Source organism: Ptychodera flava, chromosome 7 (genome assembly GCF_041260155.1).
Source record: "Ptychodera flava strain L36383 chromosome 7, AS_Pfla_20210202, whole genome shotgun sequence".
NCBI lineage: Eukaryota > Metazoa > Hemichordata > Enteropneusta > Ptychoderidae > Ptychodera > Ptychodera flava.
In genome coordinates this window covers 35917924-35932479 of record NC_091934.1, presented here as the reverse complement: position 1 = coordinate 35932479, position 14556 = coordinate 35917924, and the positions used below count along the sequence as shown (strand labels likewise).

Sequence of the window (14556 nt, the reverse complement as noted above, 5' to 3'; positions counted from 1 at the left end):
TTGCAAACTTGTACACGGTAACACCATTGATAATTGCTGGAAACGAGTGAAAAGCAAGTTCTGATGGTCAGTTTCGTCAACATTGTTGTCTGGCTGGGGTGTATAATCATGATGTTTTCAAACGATTGGGCTTGGCAAGCTCCCTATGCAGTATAATTTAGAAAGCAACTGGCTTTCAGAAAGTAATTACCTGTAATCACACTTTCAGTAAATCATCTCTTTGCCGACTTTTGTACCAGGGGGGACTGTGTGTATTGGACGCACGGAAATTCTAAACGGTAATTACTGCAATTTCTGTCCACTTTAATGTCCCCTTTTCTCTGTGGATGCTCTCTCCATTGAGAAGACTTTCCATGAAAGAGGACGGTGTTTTGTAGCTGTTGAGACGGACAATGTCTCACATTTGAAAGTTGTTCAGAGCTACAGAAAGGCCGTCCCAGATAGCAGAAAGAAAATCACCCCAGTAAGCAATTTAGGATAGCTCAGGTTGCCCTGCCTGTCTAGATGAATTAAAATATCCTAAGTATAACGGAAAACCAGGTTCCTACCATGCAGCAGAATTTTTCATAAAATAAGGGATGAAAAAGTGTTCTACGATGTAAACTTTGCTATTTCAAAACCAGTTGGCGATTTTTATGTCTAAAGGTCTCATAAATTTGATTTTTCAATGTTAATTTTTGAAATTCTCACTGCCTATTAACAAGTGTCAAAAGTTTGTCTTGACCAGGAATGCTTTGTGAGAAGTTTCTGAGTTCAAAGTTGATAATCTGTTTTTGTCCATTTTAAAGATGCACAGTTGTCTGTTGAACCTAACCTTCTATTGCTCTTAGAAGTTGGTACCCCATCATAGCATACTACACCAAGGCTTTTATGTACATTTCTATTATTCTATTATTACAATGGGCTATTTCTGTCATAACTCCTTGTTAGTTCTCTCAACTGTACCTGCAGTGAAGTTTAACCTTCAAAGCTGTGAATGAATTGGCATCCTGCTGATCTGGTCAGTGTCATCTGTGGTCACCGGAGACTCTCTGGTGTGTGAAAACTAAGTCAGTGACAAAATAAAATTATGAATTCTGGTCCCATAACTATCTCCGTCTGTCTTTGACAATGTTAAACCGTGAACTAATTTTTCAAATGATCAGACAGGGATGATTGCTCATTCATCTGAATGTATACGTGCCATTAGCCGCTATTCACCGAGCTTTCTAATGGTTGCCACTATTGATAAGTTGCCGATAATACCATTACAGAGCTTTGATAGCTTAAGTCAACAAATTAGGTAAACAATAGAGGAGATTTGAAACTGGGCTCTGTAAGAGTTGCGGACTCATGACTTCCGGGGACAAGTTCGTGACGTCTTTGATTAGCGGCTCCTGTGGGTAAGGCTGAGCTGGCTTGTCTTTGAAGACGTCACAGATGGGTACTTACTGAAGATAGATTTGAGGGGTAGGGCTTTGTTTGCTGTTTGGCACCATTTATCTGTCCAAACACACCCTTATTGAGGGGATGTGTCTCTGAAATGGCTCCTTTGTTGGTGCTTGCAGATCAAGATTTAGCATTGTTGTGATGCTTTGGCCGGTGTTGTGGGGCAGTTTAGACTCAATAGATGTACAGGTTACCAGATGGAGTGTGAAGCCAGCTCTGACTTGACTTTCAGCTGTGTGCTGGAACTGAAAAAAAAAGTGCACAGAGAAACAGTGAAAGTGAAGAAAAGTAATGTAGAAAAAATATTGTGAGTCCCAATATGTGAAATTGTGAATATTTTCAAAGGAAAGTCAAAACATTCTTCACCAATGCCAATTCCATCCAAGAGCTCAAAGTTGCTTGTAAAAGCAAAACTGATGTGAACAGTTACCAGTTGCAAATATGGCCTGTCTGTTTTGAGCAGAACGATAAAAATATCTTGCAAAGTCATTATTAAGTTTCCAATAGTGAGCGTGATCCCACCTTGAGTAGTAAAAATACTTCTTGCATTATAGAGGAATGATAATATTTTGGCAGAGGTTAACTGTTTTGGAAAATAGAGGCAGCAGGTCTAATTCACTGAAATGCAAGTGTGACCATACAGACAGCCTGACCTTAGAATGAACTGCGGTGTGATCGGAATTCAGGGAACCGGTCCAGCAACTGATGGATAACACTCCGGGACAAATAGCTATGAATGAAGCATTAAATAAACAAAAAACCATGGCGCAATTATGCCAGGGATAAAAGGCAGTTCATGAGATTTTATCTCCACATAGAAAATACAGCCTTGAGCTTAGAGTCTTTTAGGAATGTGGATAGCTGCTGGATTGGTCTAGTCAGGTCAGCCTGGCTGTTTATTAAACAACATTTCAAAAGTTTTACTTTCCTTGCTTTTGATAAGAGTTCACCGAGGCATGTTTTGAAATGTTTTTTAAATGGAAGAAAAGGGCAAGAGTGCATCCAGTTGAATATTTACAGGTCACGCAGGGCTGAGTTGGTGAAAGTGTTCTTGACCTGATCACTGCTATCAGGCATGTATTTCTCTCTGTATGGTTTGCGGCAACGATTTACATATTTTCTGAGTCTTTTCAACTGAGTATATCCAGTTATCAGTAACAGGGCTACATATTTACGATGGAAGAAATTCCAAGTTTGTGATATGTATATGTTTATTTTAGAAAGAAAGATGTAGGATTTGCTAGATGAATGTGATGTTGATTCAATGGCAAATAATTGTATTTACCAGTATATGTCAAGAAAAATCCTACATATATTCTTTAACTTTGTGGAAATTTTCTTTCATAAAGTAATATCTGAAAATTATATATGGATGGCCACAGGTTACTTCAGCTACCTACAACAAGAATAACTTACTGAGGCATATTTCTTGATATGGTTTGTGTGTGTATTTATCTAATTCACACCTTTAAAACCATTGAAAATGTTTGCTTTCTGTTCAAGCCAATCAGGAATATGCCAATTCAAGTGTGTTGAGTTGTTGGGAAAAAAGTGTCAGGGCAGAAATATTTGCAGCCATTAGACACCTCTTTGGTCATTCTCTGTCCGTGTGCAGACCATGAACTAGCTCGGAAAACTACCCCTGTGGGTTTGTTTGTTGCAGCTGAGAAAATAAAATCTTGGAACATTACATAATTTGGTATTGTTAGCTCCTTTGGGGCCATAGCAGCTATTCTCTCAATTTTCCCAGCCATTGTAGAGCCATTGCAGGTGATAAAGTGTGAAAATGTCCCCTCTCGAGTAGATTGTGTTAATCCGTCTGTTATTTTTCAGTGAACTGATCCAGGGTGTGGCTGGATTGTTCCAAATGACAGAACGATTGAGGCAAGGGCTGAATTGCTTGGAGTAATGTACTTCAGATATTGTTCAGTCTATCTTTGATATGCCCATAGTTAAGATATCTATTATCTTTTGCTGATAGAAATCCAGAAAGGCCTGTGATCAGTGTCATCTTTTTAGATTGCACCATTTCCGTTATTAACGCACAGGGCGTGGTTTAAATAGGATTAAGAGAATTTAAGGATTAATAAATTCCATGAGTTCATCTCTTTGTGTGATGCTCGGAAAATTACAGGTGAAGGTTTCTACGATCATTAAGCTTTCAGCATTAAAGTAAGCATTGACATGCTGGAGATATTTATGGTGACTGGACAACATATTCATACATATTAATTGATATAATTGCTGGTGTTAGACTAAAGTCTGCAACTTGAGTCAATCATCATAATGGAACTTATTATTTATGGTGTCTGATCTACAAAGTCTAAACATAAAATTCTTCGTATTATTCTACAATGTAAGCCTAACTGTATGACTGGGAAAGATCATAGTTTAATCCTACTGTCAATTTTTGGATCAGACTATTATCTCTTTTTCTAATCCGGTCAACTTCCACTACCAGACTCTTTCATCCCATCAGTGGTAATGCATAGCCCAGTCACTGAAGCCAGATAATGGCTAAGTTGTCAATCACAGCACCACGCTCTATGATGTCATTACTGAAAGAGAAAGTCTTCCACTTTCAATAATTTTCATTCCAAGAAGATGCATAGTTTCTTCTAATCAGGTTTTCGGCACAGAAAACGGGATGCTTGCCCTAATATTTTAAGGGCAGGTATTCAAAGAAAATGATATTTTAAGAAAAAAGTCGATCACCGGATGTGTCTTAGATTAGCCAGTACTGACGACCAGGGTCTGTCTGGGCAGCTTAATGTTTCCTGTCCTTTGATTGCCCTTTTGTTCACATTGACAAACTGCTTTATATATAACACTCAACTGAGCTAGCAACCGCCAGTCTTGAGACAGAAAAATACATCTGTGTTGTGTTGCCAAGGGGAATTTTTCTGCCAGTCTCATTGCAATGAAAGGTTGCCAAGCCTATTTCATTGTGGCCTCATGTTGTTTGCATAACTGGATTAGTAAAATTTGGTTTAAAAAAAAAGTTGGATGGTGGAATGAAGTTTGAAATCAACTCACATGGCCTTGAATTAAAGTCTTTTTAAGTTCACAATAGTGTCTGGGTCTGTACTCTGTATGGATGATTAGGTTACCACAGAAGTCTTTGCTGAAGGAGTTTTTCAATCATGGTTTACCTGTCCTATATATTATTTTATTAGGAATTGGCCGATCCATCATCAAAAGTTTGTCTAGACATAGTTTTATATTAAGGATATTCTGATTTATGATGTGGGATATCCGATGAGCATGACCACAAGGACCTGTGTGTCAATACCACCTGGTATCTTGTGTCATTTTTATGACCATCTTATCTCATTGGCTTCCTACTAGTCTGTGTTGCTGATTAACCTTTCCAGCAAGTTTGTCTACTGTTGGCCAAAAGCTGTCCATGAGATTGAGCCGGTTGGGTCAAAGCTGTCCATGAGAGCCATGCCGGAAAAGTGTGATAGTGACAAAGTCAAGTCCTGATAAGGTTTGGTGAAACGAATTTGGAGAATCAAGAATTATTTTTAAAAATTATCAATAGTATAAAGTGTTTTAATTAGAGAAATGGCTGTGATAGGGTATTGGAAACCAGATGTTTCTAGCTCAGAAATCGCTCACACTAGTTTAAAAAGATTTTAGGCAAAAACAGTACTTAAACCTTTTATGTACCCCCCTCTCTGTACAGTAGGTCCATCCATACCAATAGATACAATTGGAATATACCAAGTTTAGTGGGGCAAGGAGTCAAGCAGGCTCACTTTTTTCTCCAGATGTCAGGTTTTTCACAGCTGTTTCTTCTCGTCTTTGCAAATCAGGCAGGCAAAGTCAGCAACTGAAAGATATTTGTCCGAATTTGATGCAGTGTTTTGTCACGGTGCTATGGACCGCTTTCCACCGATGAAAAGAGCCCTCTAAACGCCAATCTATGGTATGCTGGGTAATTTACACGAGAACAATCCGTGTCATACTGGACATTTTTGGCGTGGTTTTCTCATTTGGTCGGGTGAAGGATAAATTTCATGTTTTTTGTCCTGTTGTCCTGTCCTGTTGGTTTACTGATCAATGTAAGAGTGAAACATGTCTCAACAATGAAAGGACCGGGTGATGAGATGATGGTTCTGTAACATCTGGTTTTGTTGTCATGGTGATAAAACAACAATGTCTTTAAGAAGATGATTTATGGGACGATGGATTAACCTTCAAGTAGATGAACAGATTTGCAGCTGTTGCGATTATTTTAATCAGGATGTGTTGATGGCTTTTTTTCCCATGGTCAAGTTTGCCACATTGCACATTTCCCACATAGTCAAGGTTTTGTAACTCACACAGTGAAAATTCCAGTAAACTTAACTTCCTCTTGCAGCTGTTCTGGATTTGAAGATCAACATAAAAGAGTGAAAAAACACCTTTCACAGTGTCAGAATCATTTCAAAACTGCTGTTTGTGTTTACTCAAATTTCAAAAACAAACTTTTTGTAGGAGTCGACTTTCAGTAAGTTGGATATTTAGATATAAAGCTCAATTCATCCAACTCATGCAGTATTCTCAGTTTAAACTGATTCAGGGCAAGCCTTCAATCCCCACTCCTGAAAGGTGTAATTATTTCCCATCATGCACCAGGTCTTGTCACAGACAACAAAAGATGTACAGTGAGATTAAGGCCTTCATCTCTAAAAATTCCACAGCAACAGCTCATTGGTCTCATAGCAACAACACATTAACTGTGAAAATTGTTTTATAAGCTGTATGTATCATATGTTTTGGCGCCTTGTAAATAGAGGTGTTTAGCAAATCAATCTTCTACTATTTCAATTCAGCTGTCACGTCACGCAGTGTACACGCTGTGCAATATTTGCACTTTATCATCAATTTTGTCCCAAATTGTAGAGCAGGCATATTGCTTATTGGAAGTGAGAAGACCTCAGGATATCAGACGACAATGAAGACGCTGCTGAAAGACGTACTGTGGGAATATATCTGCTTTGGTAGGGTTTACAGGTTTTGCATGATTGAATCATTCATTAGATGCCGTTGCACCAGACTGTTGTTCTGTGCGCCATGGAAGTCACAACTTCTAACCTTTGCCCATTCATTTCACATCAATGTCTTTCATCTGTGAAGGTAGATCACCGAATCCTAGAAGTGAATCTCACAAGAATGCTCTAGCTACTACCTGTGAAGGACTGCGTATATGTATGCCCTTTCACCCCTATAACCAAATATGTGGGTCTTGACAGCAATGGATATTCACCAATTCAGCTTTGAGACCGTACACATATCTGACTTCCATAATGTGTACATTTAATTTGCAATTTGTCCCAAGTGCATCACTTTCCAAGTGTTATAATACATATACACCAAGTGGATCTTTAATTGTAGTCTGGTTATTCCATGGAAAAATAGAAGTAAGAGGTTGACCAATCCTGTTTCCCGCAGTAGTGCTGACGTTGAGATTGACTGTTTATGTGATTTCAGTCCCTGTTCTCCTTTGAAAGTTGTGCACAGTTCGCCAATTTGCTCAGAGATGAAGCTGATAAAAAACCTGCCCTTCTAAATCTAGTAAAGGCCCCCCTCCCCGTTTTGCATATGTACAACTGCACCATTGAAATCAGTAAGCTGTTGGCACTGAGAAATAGAAATAAAAGATTGACCAATCCCTGAAAAGGATATGAGAGTTACATCATCGCCCTAGTTTCTAAGTGTATAGATCCCTATGACCACTTCTCAATACATTCAGGGTTCTCTCACTGGGTGTGGAATCAAAGCTTTGCTCAACAATTTAGTTGGTTTCCCCTATAGTAAAATTGAAAGACAAAAATTTGGCAAGGTCAAGTTGTGAACCATCACAATGTGCGTTTACACAGTAGCAAACGTCAGAGTTACCACAGGGCAAAGGTCATCACAGAGAGTGCATGTGCACTGATGAAATGTCCAAGACACAGGTCTACCTTAATCATAATATAAACTATGAACCGATAAATCACAATTTTTATGATAGTTTTCATTTTAAAATGGGGTCAGGCTTGAGATATAGATCTGGAGGCTCCACATTTCAACATTTGTGCACCACTTTAATTTGTTTGTTATTAACACCTCATAAAAGATGTTATCTGGTGGTTGTCCCTGGGATTCTGTTTGTTCCTTCAAGAATTTTTAAGAAGTGATTTGTTGAATGTTGAGTAGAAAATTGTGAAGACAGTACTTTGACAGTCAGCCTTAAAGGAAAACTTCATCAGCTTCCCTTTGAAACTTGATTCTCAGCAGCAGCAAAGGAACACCCTTAATTTTTTATGAGTTATAGATGAGCACTTGTTTAGGTGACTTTATTTTGAATTCAATCATTTGAGCACCTTTCAGATAAGCAAATCAGTTGTCACGGAGATCACCTCTGCAAGGATTTTGGACCATCTGCAAAATCTTGGAAAACGCCCTGTTGTCAAAGATGTTAAGTGTGTTTTAGATAATTTAGCAGTAAAAATTATCAAAAAAAGATTTGAAAGTGGACCTCTAAGTCATTTGCACCTTTACGTGTTGCCATTGACATGAATGTGTGATTTATAGGAAGCTTGTAGAAGTTTGGGTGTGTGTCTGAACAAGTGCAAATGGTTGCCACTATGTTTAATCCTGACCATGTACTTAACAGTGTGTTGAGAACACTTTATGAGGTCCAAGCTGGGCGGTGATGTAATGTAGTCTTGAAGTGAAACAGCTGTCAAAAATTTGGAGGGATGAAAACATAAGTCTGAAATCAAATGACTTTTCAGCCTTGACATCAGGAGTGTTGAGGTTGCATTCTTGATGAGTTCTTACACTATCGTAGTTGGTCACTTTCAACTATAGCAAGAACCAAAACAAGTGGATTTGCTCGTCTGTTGTCACACACTTCAGTTTCTTACATGTTGATATGCTTAAAGTGCTCATGGGAAAGTAGATTCGGCAAGTGTTTGTTGAATATGAAAATAGATAGGAAAACTTGAGACTAGAGAGTGAGAATACTTCAGCAAGTTGAAGGAGTGAGAAAGAATGCTGAATGAGGAAGTACAGCTGTTTTTACAATGAGATCACTACCTGTACAGTGCTAGCTTTGTCCTTAGTATGGTGTGATCTAGACGTCAGGTTGTTTTCACAGTGAGATCACTACCTGTCTAGCAGTAGGTTTATTGTATGTGTGATCTAGACTTCCAAGGTACTGAAGTATATGAACAGACACAAGTGGTCACCGTGACAACAACATTTGGTCCTCGTATTTTGATGTATATTTTTTGCACAGTTTTGTCACATTTACTTTTCAAAGTTGAGCTTTCAATTGTGTGTATAAAGTGTGTCGTTCTTTAGTTTTCACTGTGTTTGCAGAATTTGATACTCTGGTAAGGTATCTCACTCAGAAAGCAGGGATCTTTGTCAGGTTTTTGCCGGAATGGTAGATACATGTATGTTTGCCAAGACCTCTGTATCACTCTCGGAGATGGCAAGTGGGTGAGGACAGAACAGAACACGCATGTTTCTCAACAACGACAGTACAACGACCCATTAAAAACAAACAGAAAAAAAGCACAACAGTTCTGAACAAAAGAGTAAAACAAAGAACAGCGGCCCAAGGTTTGTTGGCCAGGCCATGATATTGAAAGCAAAGTTTAAAGGAATACTTGCCAGCTTTATTGAGATTGTCCGAGGAAGTATAATAGACTTTTGGGTTTTGATGTAAACAATGGACGCTCTGGTACGATGAAAAGCAGGTTACTCCATGTCACTTAGGAATGTGCGTTTATTTCATGTGACAGCAAAGTTAGACATTCCCACTGTTTGTAGTTTAAGTCAACCATCAAAGAGAAATATTTCTCTTTTCATTCTGATTGAAGTCTGCACAGACCAAGTCCCAAGTGTTACTAGTAAAATGGTGAGTGTCAAGACTGGAAGATAATTCAACAAATTATCAGAACCATATTAATTTCAAACTGTTTGACTGTTAATATGTTGATGTTCTTCACTCTTACATATATTTTATGATAGTAAATGTCTTATTACTTTCAAGCACAATTAAAAATACATCAGCAGTGATGAAATGGTAGCCTTTTAAACTTCAGTGTTTCGCCAAACTTATGTCAAATTTCTCACGACATCTTACTGAGAGAAAAGATACATTTTTACACGTACATATGCTGCGTAACGTAAACAGTGGCTTGTCAATTTGTAAATGGCACATGCTGAAGGTCGTCGGTTATTGTTCCTGGTGCCTTTCTGTGAATCGGTTTACGCCAAGCCAGCCTATTTGCGTTTACAGCAATAAATGCACTAGTTTAACCCCATTGTTTGCAGTGGTCCAGCTCACCTTACAGTAAGGTGAACTCAGAGATGAATGACTGAAGAAACACATAATTTGTGAGTCTGCAGACATAAAAGGGAAAGGGATGAACCGAGGGAATGTATGGTGGTTGTCTCAACACTGCTGTTTTCCAGATTTTAACAGTTTAATACATATGGGCAACATACCAATTATCTTATGTTCAGTTCAATGTGTTTGCTTCTGTGTTATAGCCTGTACGTGTGAGTATGCCCCTTTCATATGATACATGTACTGATGCTTGTCAGAATGCCAAAAAGTTGTCAATATTATTCATTTGTAATTTTACAAAAGTTTGGGTCAGAGTGTGTCGACTTTAAACTAAGGAATGAAAAACTTTCAAAAACCTACTGAAAGAAATGTTCTGATTTTATAGTACCTGTGAAATTCTGTGAGTAGTTGTATTATATTGTAGCATGATTTTCACATGAACACTCCCGTGTCCCCTGAGATTTGATAAGTCATCTTCTGTCCTGCGAGAATTTTTTTGAACAAAAGGTGTTGCCCTGTTGAGGTCACTCCACATTAGAGCTCCACAAGCTGTAACTTTTGATGAATTTTCCATAACACTGTCATAAATGAAAGTAGTTTCTTGTTGAACTCGGAAAATCATGTTCAAACACCCAGTATAACCCTTTCACCACCATGGTTTGAGCCCTCCCATTGTTTTCTATGGTAAAGATGGATCTCAAGAAAATTTGACAACACACCCTGTATGTGTGTCATGTCTGGTATTGGTGTTGACGACTGTATCTCAGTAGGAACTAGTATTCATTTGTGATCGATAGCATTGAATATTGTGTACAGTGTATCGTGTTTGCAAGGCCAGAAGAATGCAAAAAATGTGCATGGATTTGTAAAGGAAGTATGCGCCTTGAAAGTGAAACTTTTGCTCAAATTTTTCCTAGGGAATCTTTCAACTATTCTCTTTTAAAATCAGGGGTCATTGTGCAAATTTTGGTACAAGAGAAACAAATTGCCCAAGATTTACCCAAGATATTTGTAATTCAAAATGGCTGCCATCCCTATGTTAACTCTGCGGATTTCCAAAAAACTAAGACGGAGAAAAGTTTTCTTACACCAAGAGCTATAAAATGAACCCCCATATAAGCGGTAGATCAGAAAAGAATATTGAGAGTTTGAATATCTGTCCCGGAGGTACATTCTAAAAGTTACAGCTACTGTCCCTGTTAAAGGTATACAGTCACCTGTAATCTAAATATGCCCATATATGGTCAAAGGGGTGTTCCTTGGTATTCAAAATGCCCATGTGAGGGCATTGTTTTTAAAAAGCGGCCACCTGTTTAAAATCTGTGATTGGTTAGCTTTTCTCTTTCCATGGTAACTGTTGTAATATTGGAACAGGTGACAGTATACCTTTAATGCGAAATATTGACTTATGAGGAGTTTCCGTGCCAAAGCATTGCTATACTAATCTACTTCTTATCAGACAAATCAATGCAGTCTGCGTAGACATTTTAATCTCCTTGAACTGTGCCTGCCTTTGTATCTGGAACCAAACTAGCTGGCTGGCCATTCATTGCATGTACTGGTAAGACTGTACACATTGTCGAATGAGTCACTGGCTTTTTTTCTCCTGGGGGAGTCAAAAACCCAAGGGCAGAATAAATAAACATGCCATATGAAGGGTGAAAAGGTGCTGCCAGCTCACCAACAGCCAAAGCTGTTCAATTCCACAGCTCTTCCAAAAAATAATATGTTTGAATATGAGACTCCCACTTCACTGCGAAAGTTTACATACACTTCATGAAAAATAAACAAAAACGTTCTCCATTGGGTAGAGTGAAACGTTGACCAGTATTCATTGCCTTTGATGACCTGAAAGACACGTCACGGTGTGTTGGCTGCCTTAAACTCGACCCAAACGACCCAATCTTGATCTTGAGCTTTCTTATGAAGACCTCACCCAGGAGAATACGGACAACAAACAAACAAATGATGAATGATCTGTCTGGTAGAATAGTTGAAATTACTGACGGGCAGACAGGGAGATGGATGAGGTGGATGTGACTTCACCAACACTAAGCCAAGGCCAACAGGCAGCATATTCACCCACTCAATCCATATTTAACCATTTTACCCAGACCCTGTCAGCAACTTTCCTAGTTGTTTGCTTGCATTGCAGTTTTTTTCTGACCACTGTTCTCAAAGGTTAGAAATTGCCTTGTCTTGTTCCCTTGGAATGATGGTAACCTAATCGAATGGTGAATCTTTTTGAGCCAAAGTTTACAAAAATCATATTTTGCATCACTGTAATAGAATACTGATAGTATCAGTTCCATTGATTCCACAATGTTTAGATATTGGCACCTGTAAGAACGTAAGATTTTCTTGCAATCTGCATCTTTTGACTTGATAGGACACATAGCTATGTGCAACTTCCATACTTCCATCACTTCAAACCAATACTATATCTTGCTGAGTGTTTCTCAGTTGCCCACTGTGTAATGTAATGTATCTAAATAATCTTCAAATGTAATGAAAGGCTAATGCAGTCTTCCTATTGTGACCTCACATACAAGTAATGTAATAGGTTAGTCCTGTTTTAAGATAGCGGAAACTTTGATTTCAGGCATAGAGTAGAATGAATAGGAAAGTCAGTATTAACATAATCAAACAGTAAACTACAAGGTTCTGACATTCAGAAACATCATAAAAATTCAGAGCAGTGGAAGTTTGTGACTGATTTATTGTGTAGGCACAGGTTGTATGTATGGCTGTTGACAAGGCTGATCACAACTTATCCGGGAAAAGGTCCCAGCTTTCTAGGACATCCAGTTAATCTTGGATCAGGCAGTAAAAATTTCATGGTCGTGGCAACTAATGTTTAACATAGAAATGAATTGATATCAATAAGGTTGGAGTGTACATTGGCACTATCTGTTCATGCATTATAATCTCTCCTTTTGCAATCTATTACCAGGGCGAGTCAAGTTCTTTAATGCGTCTGGACTTGGATGAAGTCTGTGTTTGCTCACTGTTAACTGTTAAAAGTTTGTGATAGGAGAGGGAGAAGTTAGGAGGGGATTTGAAATTGACAGAGATGAAATAAAAAAATTGAATGGATAGACTGTCAGAAATTGCTGAATTTTGGCATGAAGAAAGGTTTCATCTGTTGCTTTTCAAATGGCTGCACTGTAAATATTCACAGGAAAAATAAAACAAAGAGAAGAAAAATGGAATTTTTAGACTGACTCCTCCCCCCTGATAGAATGAACCAACCCACCATCAGACAAGATAACAGACTTATTGGCTTTAAGCGGAGATGGATTCAGATTCAAAGGGAGGTGAAACAAAAGAAGCCACTCTAATTGATACTAAGTATCTCTAATAATCGTCAATTATCACGTTTCTGAGATAACACCTGGTGAATCACCAGCAAGAATCTTTCAAGTACCTTGTTGACCTTTGCAATTCATATGATTACACTACCTCAGATCCTCCTACCCTATGTTTTCCCCCCATGCAGAAGTTCAAAATGGCATTATTACAAGGATAATTTACTGCAGTTGTGGCATAACAGCTTATTACAATGAGTAACCTTCGATTACAGAAATGTTGTTGAGATTGAAATTGTGTTTGCACAGAATAACTGTTATGGATGTGGCATGGCATGGCATGGAGATTCAGACAGTGCCATCTGTAAAAGATGCAACTATTCTTCCGTGGATTTCAGCCATGTCCCGGAGTATTCAGCTTCCCTGGTGTACAGCACTTGGAAGTTTTGCAGATTGCAATTTCTGCCGTCTTTTTTCATTCAGCTTTCCTAAGTTTGTCACTTTTTTCATCAAATGCAATTTTTAGGGGCAGAAATAATTTACTTAATAATCTTTTTAGAAATCTGTTAATGCAGCCATGTACATGTATAAGCAGTATAATTATCTCTAGAGATTGTCTGGAACATAATTAATCAGTCCTGTCAACTGGCTGTCTGTCTGGCTTTCTGTCTGTCTGGCTATCTGTCTGTCTGTCTGGCTATCTGTCTGTCTGTCTGACTATGTGTCTGTCTGTCTGATTTTGCTTTCCAAACTCATCCTTGCAGAAGTTCATTTTCATTCAATCATTGAACCAAGTTTGTGTAAAGCAGATGTGAAATTCTGTCTCTTGACAATTACCATCTTGGCATTTTTTGTCACCCTTCCATCCCCAAATTTGTGGCGCAATCCCATTTGTATCTGCAGCAAGATGATACCACTATGGAGAGAAATAGGGAGGAAATAGCTACAGTAGAAACAAACTTGAGACTGAAAAAAATGTTCAAGCTTTAATTGTGGAATGGCTGTCTTTGCCAACAGCTAAGGTATGTCATTAAGTGGTTGTAAAAAAACACACAAAAGACTGGTTCGGCCGGTTTATAACCAATGGAAAGCTTACTTTCTCTGGACGATGCTTTATTGTCTGTGGTTGAACATCAGTTCCTGTCTGCACCATACATCTCATTAATTATTCATGAGTATTGTCAAGGAACAGATCCATCAGGTCACCAGCCAGACTCACTGGCATTTCACCTCTTTGACAGGTGACAGGCAGTGTGTCTCGTTTCTTTTTCCCCAACCGACATTTCAATAGTGAACTTTAATCATCCAGCATTGCAAGGTAATCTTTTAATTGAAGTTCATTCAGTGGAAATCAAACCAGCAGACACAGGAAATTACAGAAATAACAAAAAACAAAAAGCTAAAACTGTTCCTAAAAGGGCACAAATGAGAGAGAATAAGTGTTTTACAATTTGCTTGAATTCAATTTTAATAAACAAACGAAGT

At 38.3% G+C, this 14556-nt stretch overlaps 1 protein-coding gene and 1 long non-coding RNA gene across 3 annotated transcripts in view; one reads left to right on the top strand and one right to left on the bottom strand.

The window, feature by feature from the left end:
• The window catches only part of LOC139137422 (multiple epidermal growth factor-like domains protein 6), a 118821-nt gene that overhangs the window by 9528 nt on the left and 94737 nt on the right, over positions 1 to 14556 (top strand). The gene's annotated exons all lie outside the window — the stretch shown is intronic.
• The window catches only part of LOC139137423 (uncharacterized), an 84703-nt gene continuing 71680 nt past the window's right edge, over positions 1534 to 14556 (bottom strand). Inside the window, exon 3 of the long non-coding RNA XR_011553383.1 lies at positions 1534 to 1673. This is a non-coding gene — a long non-coding RNA (uncharacterized lncRNA). The remainder of the gene's footprint in view (positions 1674 to 14556) is intronic.